Source organism: Protopterus annectens, chromosome 9.part0 (assembly GCF_019279795.1).
Source record: "Protopterus annectens isolate FY-2018-M chromosome 9.part0, PAN1.0, whole genome shotgun sequence".
Classification (NCBI taxonomy): Eukaryota; Metazoa; Chordata; order Ceratodontiformes; family Protopteridae; genus Protopterus; species Protopterus annectens.
This window is the reverse complement of record NC_056743.1, coordinates 244,656,933-244,669,320: the sequence shown is the minus strand read 5'-3', so window position 1 is coordinate 244,669,320 and position 12,388 is coordinate 244,656,933. Positions and strand designations below refer to the sequence as shown.

Sequence of the window (12,388 nt, the reverse complement as noted above, 5' to 3'; positions counted from 1 at the left end):
TTGTATTCATTTCTGCTATATGCACCATGGTAAACCTATCCCCAAGGGGATCAGATCTCATTCCACCAGAGCTGCATCTACTTCTGCAGCCTTTCTCAGAGGGGTTCCTACCAGAGACATTCTAGAAGCTGCTACCTGGAGCTCAGTTCATACGTTCACCAAACATTACCGTTTACCTCTCTTCTCTAAATCCAGAGCTGGCTTTGCCACTGCTGTCCTGCAGGGCCTTATAGCTGCTCCTAATGCTGTATAAATCCATCCTCCCAACCATAGCTTTGGGATTCTACTCAAATGTAATGACTGCAACAGTGAAACATGAAGAACATAGTACAGTTGTGTACACTTACCATAAATGTAGATGTTCGAGTGTATTCACTGTTGCAGTCCTGGTTACCCACCCTCTAGCCCCCTGTTTTTCTCTTACTATACCTCTCCTTTCTTTTACTACGCTTAAAGCCTTTTTGGTGTATTTGCTTTTGTTTGGAGGTATATTTTTTGTGTTTTAACTTCTATACACATAAATAAATAAATATATATATATATTGCTCCCCATTTGGGGGGCAACTGACATCTGGGGCAAGAAAAACTGATGTAATGGCATCGGCTGCATAAAAACTGATGTAATGGCATCGGCTGCATGTTTTATACCCCCGACGACCTGATGTCATGGAAGAAGGGACAGCAACCACCCAGGACCCAAGACTTTGTTAATCAGGCCGATTGAGGGCAAACTGCCAGTAGATTACCCAAATGTAATGACTACAACAGTGAATACACTCGGAACATCTACATTTATGGTAAGTTTACACAACTGTACTTTCTTTCTTGCCCTCAGAGCCCAAAGCATCCTGTTTGTGGAGTGCATTGGTCGGTCTGTGTCAGAGGGCTTCCAAAGCTTAAGTGCTTTATTGGGTAATCATTTACTGCTTTTCATTTTATTTCTATATCAGATGTTTTTTAAGAGAAGTACTTGTCGAGTGTGGAAAAACAAATTCCACTTTGAGACTTTTTTTTTGCTTGAGCGTGGAGCATGATATGCTAGATTGTCCCCACTGTGCTCAGAGTAGTATAAGGTGCATTTCCACAGTATGTCATCTACCAATTATGCTGACTCCTACACTTCTTTTAAAGGAAGGAAGGAAGAAGCGTCTTAAGCATGCTAGGTTAGCAGACAGTCTTTTGCCATCCATCAGTCCACCCAGAATCACAATTTTTGAACCAAAGAAGATGCTTTTGCAGTCCCCTCCAACAACCAAGTGTGTGGTTGAGGCTTCTATCGAGGTCTATTTGGAGTCCACTATGCCAGCAGCCCCTCCACATCCCCAGTAGGTTGAAGGATTTTGATCATTGATTGGATCCTGAGCCACTTTGTAGGCTTTGCTTTAAACAAACACCCACACTAGGACTTCTGAGGAGTGTGGCAGAATCCCACAAGGTAGGGAAGAGTCATCTGAGGACTGCGAGCTGACAGCAACTGCTCGCCCATTACCTGGCCCCAGTGCATCCAACATCACACTAATACTCAAGCTGAAGACCAAGCAATGCAGACTGTCAAAGAGTTTTTACAGGTCAGACATATAGATATTGCTTTTTCCTTGCTCTCAACCCAAACGGGGAGAAAGACTAGGAAATGTAGACAACAAAAGCAATGCAGAAGGTGGCAAGTTGATCAAGGAAACGAATCTAGCAGGTACCAACTTCAGAGCTCACAGGAGGTATCTGCACTTCAGAACAACTGGGAAGCACTTTCAAGTTTCTGCTCTATCCTTTGGCTTGTCTACTACACCTAGAGTTGTAGGTGTTTAGCCCCAGTAATCACCTTCTGCAGGACAAAGGGCATTCAGATTTACCCCTATCTGGACAACTGCGTGATTTAGAACAAATTCTTCAAGAGCCTTCAGTCCTCCCTTCATCTGACCACAAGTATTTTCTCAAGTTTGGGTTTCACTCTCAACATAAAGAAGTCCAACCTGACCCTAACACACAAACAAGTGTTTCTTTGAGCCCTGCTAGACACAGACAACCAAAAGACCCTCTTGTTAGAGGAAAAAGACATCATTCCTGACCCAGTACTTCAGGCCCTTCTGAGCCAAGCAGCCATCTCAGCAAAGAAGTCCTGAGAACACTGGATACATGACTTCATATATGTAGATGATCTGATTCCACTGGCAAAATTGTACATGTGAAAAATTCATTGGTACCTCCAGAAATGTGTGGTGTCAACACATACATTCCCTCAACCACAAGATACAACTTCTGTCTTGCTTAAAAAAGGAGTCAAAGCGGTGGATCCACTCCTTCAAGCTAAACAAAGAGGTTTCTTTTTGAATAATGCTAGAAAGTCAGATGTTAACCACAGATGCTTTAGATCTGGCCTGAGGTGCATATTCCAGCAGCCTTCAAGCGTAGGGGAAAATGGGACAAACAGCAGTCCTAAAAGGCATGTTGGTATTCAAAAAAGCCAGAGGGTGTGTTCCTAGTGAAGTCAGAGAATACCATAGTGATGTGGTACATAAATAAACGGGGAAGAGCACACACTTACCTTCTGTGTCACTTAGCCGTGCAGCTGTGAGAAACCGCTCAGTCCATGGGTCAATATATGATGACCCAGTACCTGCCATGGACAGCAACCTCCTAGCATAAACACACCCACATAAATGGACGTTAAGCAATGTCATTTATCTTAAGATAATGCAAAAATGGGGTGTGTCAGAAGTAGACCTTTTTGCCATAAAACAGAAAAATGTTGCACAAGGCCTGGAGGATGGATTCTACCTTCTTTCAATGAGCAGGCCTATTTCTATATGCCTTCTCTCCCATGTCTCTCATCTCCAGGGTATTACTGAAGATAAGAGAGGAAGGAACAAGGGTGATGTTAATAATACATTTTTGGCCAAGTCAGCATTGGTTGACCCTGCTCCACAACATGAACAAGCAGGACCCATGGCAGCTTCCTCAGAAAGTAAACCTTTTAACCCATAATGGAGGATCCATCATACAACCCAACCTGGGCACCTTGTGGCTGACAGCATGGATGATTTAATCCTTTCTTTTTTGATAAGGATAGTCTGGCCAATCTAAAGGAGGCCAGAAAACCAAGTACTGAAGAATATACAGTATGATAATTCAAGAGAGGTCTTGATAAGCTGTTGGAAATGATAAATGTTTATGATTCTGGTTCCAGTTCGTAATTACTCTGGTCACAAATTAGTTTGTTAAACATGTGACCATCTGACTGAGAGAAGCCATCTGTTGTCACAGCACAAAGGATTGCTTTTATTAGGGTGAGGCTGGATATTCTACTGAGTCAAACATATCTGCCTGCAGAGAGGACCCACAAAGTTGAAGCCTTGGCATATTGTATGATAAAAAAGTCATGAAAACATGGATATTTTGCACCTCCTGGACATTATGGTGACCACTGTCTTCAGAGTACCATTCGCGTGCCAAAAAACAAGTGTGCATAAGTGAACAGTGAGTTGGCAGTGGCTACAGAGTCTTTTTACCATTGTGAAGCTTCTGCTGCTATGACCTCTCTCATTGACTGCATGGCAATGGACAGTACCACCAGCTTCAGTACAAGGTTACCTTTTCTGCTGTCAGATGTATTGCAGTCTTCAATTACATTGCTTTCACTGGTGAGTTGGGAACCCATGTTGGCTTCTTCCTTGTGCAAGAGAATCTAGACTTCCATGAGGGGCTTTAGTCAAGTAGTACTGAGCTAATATTGATGTTTCTGGCCCTCTAGGCTGCAGAACGGAAGTTGAGAACACAACCCCCCCCCCTCTTACTGTGGTCAGAGAGGCAGGCCATGCTGTGCCATGTAAACAAACAGGAGAATATGCTGTCTTCTCTCTTGTGTAGAAATGATTAAATTCTAGTAGTCCAATACAGACTGAGGCACCTCAGCTACATTTCCAGTCATCCTGGAGAAGAGTATGAGAAAGACCTGCATAATAAGTGTTGTCCAAAAACAGGCCATCCTGGAGATCAACTTTTTCATCACAAGGGCGAATGTGTTCCTCTCCTGTAATGCAGTAAGTTACTGTCACAGATGCCTCTTGGCCAGCCTGTCATTTACAGTAAAAGCTCTGGCATTACTAAAAAAGGGAAGGCATGAGTTTGGAAAGATTTCTAGCTGCATACGTTCATGACTGAGTTTTTACTTGGGTGAGATTCACTGGTTGCACATCCATTTACTGTGTTAGAGCAAGAAAGTATGTGCTCTAGGTATGGGGGATGGTTATGGGGTAAAAACAAGTATGGTAAATCCAAAATGTGAATTCTCCTGAATTCTGTATAAAACAAGTTATGCAGCTGTTCCCCATTGGCTTGCAAATGTTTCTTCTGGAGTCAAAGCTCCTATATGAATATAAAAACGCCTGAAATATCTTTGGGGAGTTCATTTCATGTTGGCTTATTGAACAAACATGGTAAACATGGTTCTTTGTCTTGCAAAGTTGCTCATCCATTGATGTTAATTTTGTGTTCTTCAGTGTCTTGCTGTGTGCCATTTATATATATATGCCCATGAAAAAGCCAGACCCTTGTTTGCAATAACATCTGTGTCTGCATCATTGACTAAACACAGCATAGTGAACTCCAGTGACATTTTTTGCAGTCTTCATGTTCTCAAGCATGACTGAAATTGGCCTAGAAGTATATTATTTTATTCTCTGGAAAGAATTGTAAAATAATGGGCAAACTTTGTTATTGTGTTAAGTGGCTGTAACTATTTTTTCCCTGTGCAAACCTCGCCATGTCAATGAACATTCATGGATGCATTTCCAGTATTCCATATGATTCTGCACCCCACTGCAAACTTTAGAGGAAAAATGAGGCCAAAACTTTCTTCCTATTATCCCACGGTAGCTGGTAAAGTTGTGGTTTCAGGTTTTGAGGTTCCTGGCTGTTTGGCAAGCAGTCCTGTAACAAGCTGAGGAAATTCTCATTTGCTAGACCAATGTCCATTTCTGACTTTTACGGCTTTGTTTCTCCTTTAAACACACTGCTTCCCTGAACTTTAGGATTAGCGTTTTGGAGGTGATTAATTTGATCAGAAAGTCTTACAGTCGTCAGACATGTTCTGTTCAGTGGAAGAGGTTCTTCATTTTGTTGGAAAGAGATTTTGTGATGTGTCATTTGTTTGGTGGGTAAATGATCCTTACTTATCTCATGTACCTTTATGACTTGGATTTAAGTTGTTCTATAGTTAAAAGTGTGCATCAGGCATCAATGTACATAATCACTTTTTGTAGGGCAAGAGTTATGGCTCAGCACTAGCTGTTCTTCTTTGGACTTGAATTTTATGATTGACAGGCTTCTTTGCAGTTGAACCAGCTGGTTCTATTGCTCTGAAGTTCAGCTCTTAGTGCTTTTCTTGATGAATGTCACATCTGCCAACAGGATATTTTACAGGGCCAAAGTGTCCTTTAAGACTAACCGTGCCTGAACTGTCCTTAAACTAGTCTTAATTTTCTATATCTTTTTCCCAGGAGAAAGATACCTTCTTACTCAGAATGTACATCTACAACACAGGTTTTATTTAAAAAGTCTGAACGAGTTTGTGAAGGCAGACTAGTTGTTTGCTTTTAGTAAGGGCAGTCTTGCAGGCAAAGCCTTTTAATAAATTGAAAATCGTATTGTGTTTTGCCATTGTGTTCAGAAATGGTTGTCATAAAAGGCGTTTCTGTCTTGGCTTCACCAGGCATTATTGCTTGAGATGCTATTCAAGATTTGAACCTCCTTCTGTGTATCTCTGTCCTTAAGGACTGTGCCTTCTAAGCCTTATCATGTAAGAGTGTTCAATCTCGCCGTTTGTTCTTACACATGGGTTCAGAGCCGATCCTCGGCTCCGAGTCGGCCGAATTGCAAAGCTCTGAATCTCAGAGAAGCTCGAGACCAGCCCATATCCCACAATCCTCCCTGCCATTACCCAGATCTAGTTTGCCGCTGCAACAGATCGGATCGAGGAGAGCTCGGACCAGATAGAAACTTGAGTTGTTGATTTCTTCAGATAAAAATTCAAATTTTTTTCTTGTTGATACTTCCTTATAGTTAGTAGTTATTGTAGAAGTGCTGTGTGTATGTGATATATATATATATATATATATATATATATATATATATATATATATATATATATATACCCATTTTTCTTCTTCAGGCACCCTTGTGGCCTAACCTTTTTTCTTGGGTGTGGTTTTTTGTGAGAGTTTTATATATATATATATAACCTGTTTAGTATACATATATTGCTAGGATTAGTAATTTTTTTCCTGTTATAGTTATTGTCATTGTAACTGTACAATGTCAGACAAAGCCAAATCTGGTTTTAAAAGATGTCAGTGTGGACAGAAAATGTCCATTACTGACAATCATGCTTCCTGTGTCTACTGTCTTGGCCCTCTCCATCTCCAAGAGGATTGCTCTATTTGTCATTCCTTTAGCGGGAGGGTCATGACAGATAGACGCAGGAAGCTTATTGACAGAGGATTGTTGAAGCCGGCCTTTCAAGAGGCTTTGGACAAGTCGGATCAGGCTTCTAAATCCTCGAAGGGGTCGAAGATGTCGGAGCCCATGTCATCGGCTCCGAGTTCATCTTCTCGGGTTCGTTCACCGGTTCCACAGATCTCGGGGCCGACCGTCGAACATTTATCTTTTACTGAGCCCCAGATCTTGGAACCGGTGTCGGAACTGCCACCACCGTCCATTCTTCGGTCGATGCCATCTTCGGCTCCTTCGACCCGTTCTTCCAAACCCTTGTCTGACACAGATGTGGATCGTGTCGTGCAGAAACTCATGGAGAACATGGCCCTTTCCAAGTTAATTGCAGTTTCCTCCCAGTTGGTGTCGAAACTAGAAGGCCTCCCCATATCTCCAACGGGTCCCCTTTGAGACCCATCCAGATCTCGGAGCCGGAAGAAGATGACCTGATGATAGTGGAGCCCTCGGTGCCGAAACCGTCCATTGCACAATTGACACCTTTGACTTCGACTCCTTCGGAACTGTTAGGGGAGTCGCGGAGCCGACGGTCGTTGCTCGGTTCCGGGACCGAGAGTCGTACCGACCTGTCGGTGCCGACTCTCCCTCTTGGTGCCTCGGCACAGACTGGTTCAGCTCCGTCCTCGGGGTCGGAGCCCACGGCACCTGGTTCTGGGATGCTTCCGTGTTCTTCGGAACCGGGGGAGCCCTTAGCCAGGGGTTCGGGGGCCTTTGACCTTATGAGGAAGGTATTGTCTGCACAGACAACCACATCATCAGGGGAATCTTCTCCTTCTCCAAAAGGGCCACTTTCTGTTTCTGCTCCCACGATCCATCCCAAGTGTCGAGCCCAATTGCCTCAGCCACCCACAGAGGGTTCCCCATGTTCCTTGGAGGCCTCACCAGAAGCCCCCTCTGATGAGGTCCCAAGGAAATGGTTGTGCAAGAGGGAGGCACATAGATTCCCCACAGGAATCTCTAATGTCTGACACCGACTTGGATGAGGCAGAGGGGTCCCCAAATCACCCTCGGAGGATGTGTCATTTGCAGACATCCTGGAGATCTTGAAACAGAGGGGTGATTGGCAGTCCCTAGCCCCCTCTGAGTACGAGTCGGTGCTGCTAAAGGCTTTTGGGGCTCAACCTTCTACCTCCTGGGAGACCCCGCCCTTCGATGAATTAATGATTTGATTGCTCGAAGGGCGTGGGAGACACCGGACACAGTGGAACCAGTACCTAGGAAACCAAACAAGTTCATCACTGCCCCCCAAGATAAATCTTATCTCACCAAGGGAGTCCCTGTCGACGCTATGGTGGTGGCGGCAGCCACGAAAAAGGAGATGTCTGAGTCTTCCTCATCTGTTCATCCTCCTAATAAGGATTCTAGGACTATGGACAGATATGGGAAGCGCATTTTTAGTTCAGCGACTTTTTCCATGCGTTCGCTAAACTACCTGACCCATTTCACACGTTTGCAGAGGGATCTCATCAAGGAGCTGACAGATACCCTCCAGGGTAACACAGATGCTGCTGTTTCAGATAAGGTAACAGCACAACTTAACACCCTCACATCCATAGTAAACTCATCCATGAGGCTCATCTCGTATGCTGCCGAGGGATCGAGTAGAGCTGCAGCTTCAGCGATTGCTCTTCGAAGACAATCATTGATGCGGCTGTGCTCCTTTGCAGAAGCCTTCAAGTCTTCCTTTGCCAATGCCCCTTTTGATGGTGCCACACTTTTCGGGCCCAAGGTTAAGGAGACTCTCACTCGGTGCGAGCAAGAGGGAAAGACCCTGTCGGCTGTCGGGGTCCGTTTTTCCACTCCTACTAGACCGTACCCCAAAGGGTAACGAGGCGGAAAAATGTGGTTCCGTAAGAATCCGGGATCTTTCCAGACCACACAGAGTGATACCCCCTCCAGAGGCAGAGGAGGGGGTAGAAATGGAAGACGCCGCCCCGGAGGCAGAGGGGGTCCGCATAACCAAGGCGACAGGGATTCCGTCCCTGAGAAGCCTTTCCAGCACTCCTGAACGGAGGCCCGGCTGTCCTGCTCTGGAGGCAGTCGGGTGGTCACTTAGCTTTATACCCACTGGCCTGGCTAAACATTACTTCAGATTCTTGGGTAAAAAGCATTATAACCAGAGGATGCAAAATCCCCTTCATTTCAACACCACCTCTACAAAGAAAATTTGCAGACGTGCCACCCCGTCTGCGAAAACTAGCAGCTGTAGAAATTTCAAAGCTGCTCGAAAACAAGAGTCATCCAACCAGTCCCGGCGGACCAAAGAGGATTCGGAACTTACTCAAGGTTCTTTTTAGTTCCAAAAAAGACAGGGGACTGGAGACCGATCTTAGATCTCAGCCATCTCAACAACTTTGTGAAGAAGGAAAAGTTCCGGATGGTCACGCTTCAATCGATCCTTCCATTCTTACAGAAGGACGATTGGATGTGCTCTATAGATCTCAAAGATGCGTACTACCACATCAAAATGGCCAGACCGTCCAGAGATCACCTGCGCTTCCGGCTGGGGGCCAGTCACTTTCAGTTTCGAGCTCTGCCCTTTGGACTCACCTCAGCCCCCAGGGTATTCACCAAATGCATGGCAGTAGTTGCGGCTCACTTGAGACGACAAGGATTCCGGGTGTTTCCCTATCTGGACGACTGGCTCCTCACCGCCACCACCGAGCATCGACTATTGCAAGCCAGAGACTATACAATCGGCCTTTGTGCCAACTTAGGGATATCCATAAACTTCGAAAAGTCTTGCTCATCGCCCTCACAGTGTATTTCCTTCATCGGAGCAGATCTAAATACACGATCGACACTACTAAAACTCCCCCCAGTAAGAGCTTCAATGCTCAAACAGCAGGTCCTACTTCTTCTAGTCAGCAAGAAAGCCCTGGCCAAACTGGTGTTAAAAGTGTTGGGACTGATGGCAGCTGCATTAATTGCAGTCCCTATGGGAAGGTTACACATGAGGGTTCTTCAATGGCTGCTCTTTGCGCAGTGGTCGTTCCAACACCTACCCCTAACGCACGAGATCAGGATAACAGAATCTTGCAGACGGGACCTCTCATGGTGGGTGCGTGACCAGAACCTCACTGTGGGTCGTCCATTTGTTCTACCCATTCCAACAGCCACAGTAACCACGGACGCTTCCCTGATAGGGTGGGGGGGGGCCTTTTTCAGGGAAGAACAGTCCAAGGAGAATGGTCCAGCACGCAGTACACTCTACATATAAATGTTCTGGAGTTGGGGGCAGTGTTCCTAGTGTTGCAACACTTCCAAGCCCTCTTACCTCTAGGGACAGTAGCAGTTCAGACAGACAACATGTCTGTAGTCTGGTACATAAACAAGCAAGGGGGAACCAGGTCTTACCCGTTATGCAGAGAGGCCATGAGAATTTGGCAATGGGCAGAGTCCACGGGTCGCTTTCTGATAGCAACGCACATCCCGGGGTCATCCAACGTCATTGCGGACAGGTTGAGCAGAGCCATCTTGTTACCTCACGAGTGGTCCCTGAAATCACAGACGGCGGAAAAGATCTTCCGCAAATGGGGCCAGCCTTGCTGCGATCTGTTTGCTTCCCCATTGAATGCAAAATGCAGAAGCTACTTTGCCCTTCTACCCCCCCCCCCGGGGGATGTCCCCAGGGATGCACTGATACACGATTGGCCCCCGGGTCTCCTATATGCATTCCCACCGACTCCATTGATTCCCGGATTTCTACAGAAAGCCAGGAGCCTGGAAAGGACTATAATACTCATAGCCCCATTCTGGCCTCGTCAAATATGGTTTCCCTTTCTTCGAGCTCATCAAATAGAGGAACCGTGGATTCTGGACCCAGTGCCAGACCTGCTGACACATTCATCGGGAGTTCCTCACCCGTCTCTACAGTCCCTCAAACTAGCAGCTTGGCTGCTCCGCTTCCCTGCCTAGCCAGGTCTCATCTACTCCTTCCGTCAGTTCAACACATCCTAGTTGCTTCTCATAAAGCCTCTACTACAAAGCTCTATACGAGTAAGTGGAAGCGCTTTGTATATTGGGCATCTAGTCAAAACTTAGATCCCTTGGTAGCTCCCTTACATAAAATTTTAGAATTCTTATCCATCCTTTTTCACGAAGGAGATTCTACTTCCACTCTAAGAGTACAGTTGGCGGCCATATCAAACTTCCATATTGGTGAGGGAGGTTTTTCCATTATGTCTCACAGGCTTTGTAAAGCCTTTTTGAAAGGAACCTTCCATCTTAGACCGCCTGTCAGAAAACTTTTCTTTCCATGGAGCCTGAATTTGCTGCTGTCGCAACTCATGTTGCTACCTTTTGAACCTGCTTCGTCATGCCTCCTAAAGTTCTTGTCGTGGAAGACTCTGTTTCTCATCGCCGTGACCTCAGCTCGTAGAGTCTCAGAGCTGCAGGCATTATCGGTCAGACCACCTTACCTGATATTCCACCCAGACAGGGTTTCTTTGCGTACAAATCCATCTTTCCTTCCAAAAGTATGTTCAGTTACAAATATTAACCAGTCTATAGAATTCCCTACCTTTTTCAAAAACCATACTAACAAACTGGAGTATATGTTGCCCAAGTTGGATGTTCACAGGCAGCTAAGATTTTATTTAGACAGGACCAAAGCTTTCAGAAAAACGGATCAACTCTTCGTCGCTTTTGCAGACAATAAAAAGGGCATGGCAATTACTAAATGTGCACTATCTAAATGGCTTGCTTGACTGTATAACATTTGTATACTGTAAATCAAACCAATGCTTACCAAACAAACCTAAGGCCCGTTCTACCAGATCCGTTTCCACCTCCTTAGCTCATGTGGCTCGCTTGCCTTTGGACACTATTTGTGCAGCAGCCACGTGGTCTAAACCACATACTTTCATCACTCATTATAGAGTGAACAAGGTCTCCAAGGATAGGACATCATTTGGTTCCACTGTGCTTAGGAACGTTCTTCCAATAGTCACTCGGGGTCACTGAGCTAGGGATGTTACCCGTGTGTAAGAGGCGAGATTGAACACTCTTACATAAAGAAGTTATGTCCTTACCATAACGTTCCATGTAGATTGTTCATCTCGCCTTTGTTCTTACATTCCCCCCCCCCCCATGTGTTTGGAAGAACTGGTAGGATTAGAGTCTGATCGACGTGTCTTGACCCTTTGCGGGGTATATGGTCCCATGTGTCATCGGATATATGCTTAGACCATTAGTTATTGCTATGGTGAGAGAGTGTCTCTGAATGGCTGAAGAGAGAGAGTGTATGCTTCTAGCACCGCAGGTGTTGGATCCTTTCGTCTGGTTTGCTTGCAAACTAGATCTGAGTAATGGCAGGGAGGATTGTGGGATATGGGCTGGTCTCGAGCTTCTCTGAGATTCAGAGCTTTGCAATTTGGCCGACTCGGAGCCAAGGATCGGCTCCGAACCCATGTGTATGAACAAAGGCGAGATGAACACTCTACATGGAACGTTATGGTAAGGACATAACTTCTTTTTTTGGCTTTTGTGATGCTTCAACTTTCTAGGAAGTATAATTTGGTACTGTTTGTGATTCTGCCTAATAGTTAGCCCCCAGACTTCCTTAAAAAGTACATATAACAGTTGCATATTTTATATCAGCTGATATGCAAGAAGCAAAAATACAATGGGAGGCAATGAATACCATACAGAACAGTTTAATAATGGTTATTTACAAACTAGAGTAATTTAATCTCAACCTAATTAGCCCAAATCATCATGCTCCATCTCTCCCAAGAGAGAAACAGCCAAAGATTAACCTTACTGTCAGTTATTTCGACTGGCATTCTCCCATTTTGTTGGATAGTTGTTCTTGGTTTTTGATGTGCAAGAAGGCCATTTGCAGTAGATATTTATTAGCAGCCTGTCACTTCCCCCAAGGTTG

At 45.1% G+C, this 12,388-nt stretch overlaps 1 protein-coding gene and 1 pseudogene across 1 annotated transcript in view; one reads left to right on the top strand and one right to left on the bottom strand.

The window, feature by feature from the left end:
- The window catches only part of MADD (MAP kinase activating death domain), a 2,427,721-nt gene that overhangs the window by 2,387,990 nt on the left and 27,343 nt on the right, over window positions 1-12,388 (top strand). The gene's annotated exons all lie outside the window — the stretch shown is intronic.
- Window positions 12,151-12,274, bottom strand: LOC122812545 (annotated as a pseudogene).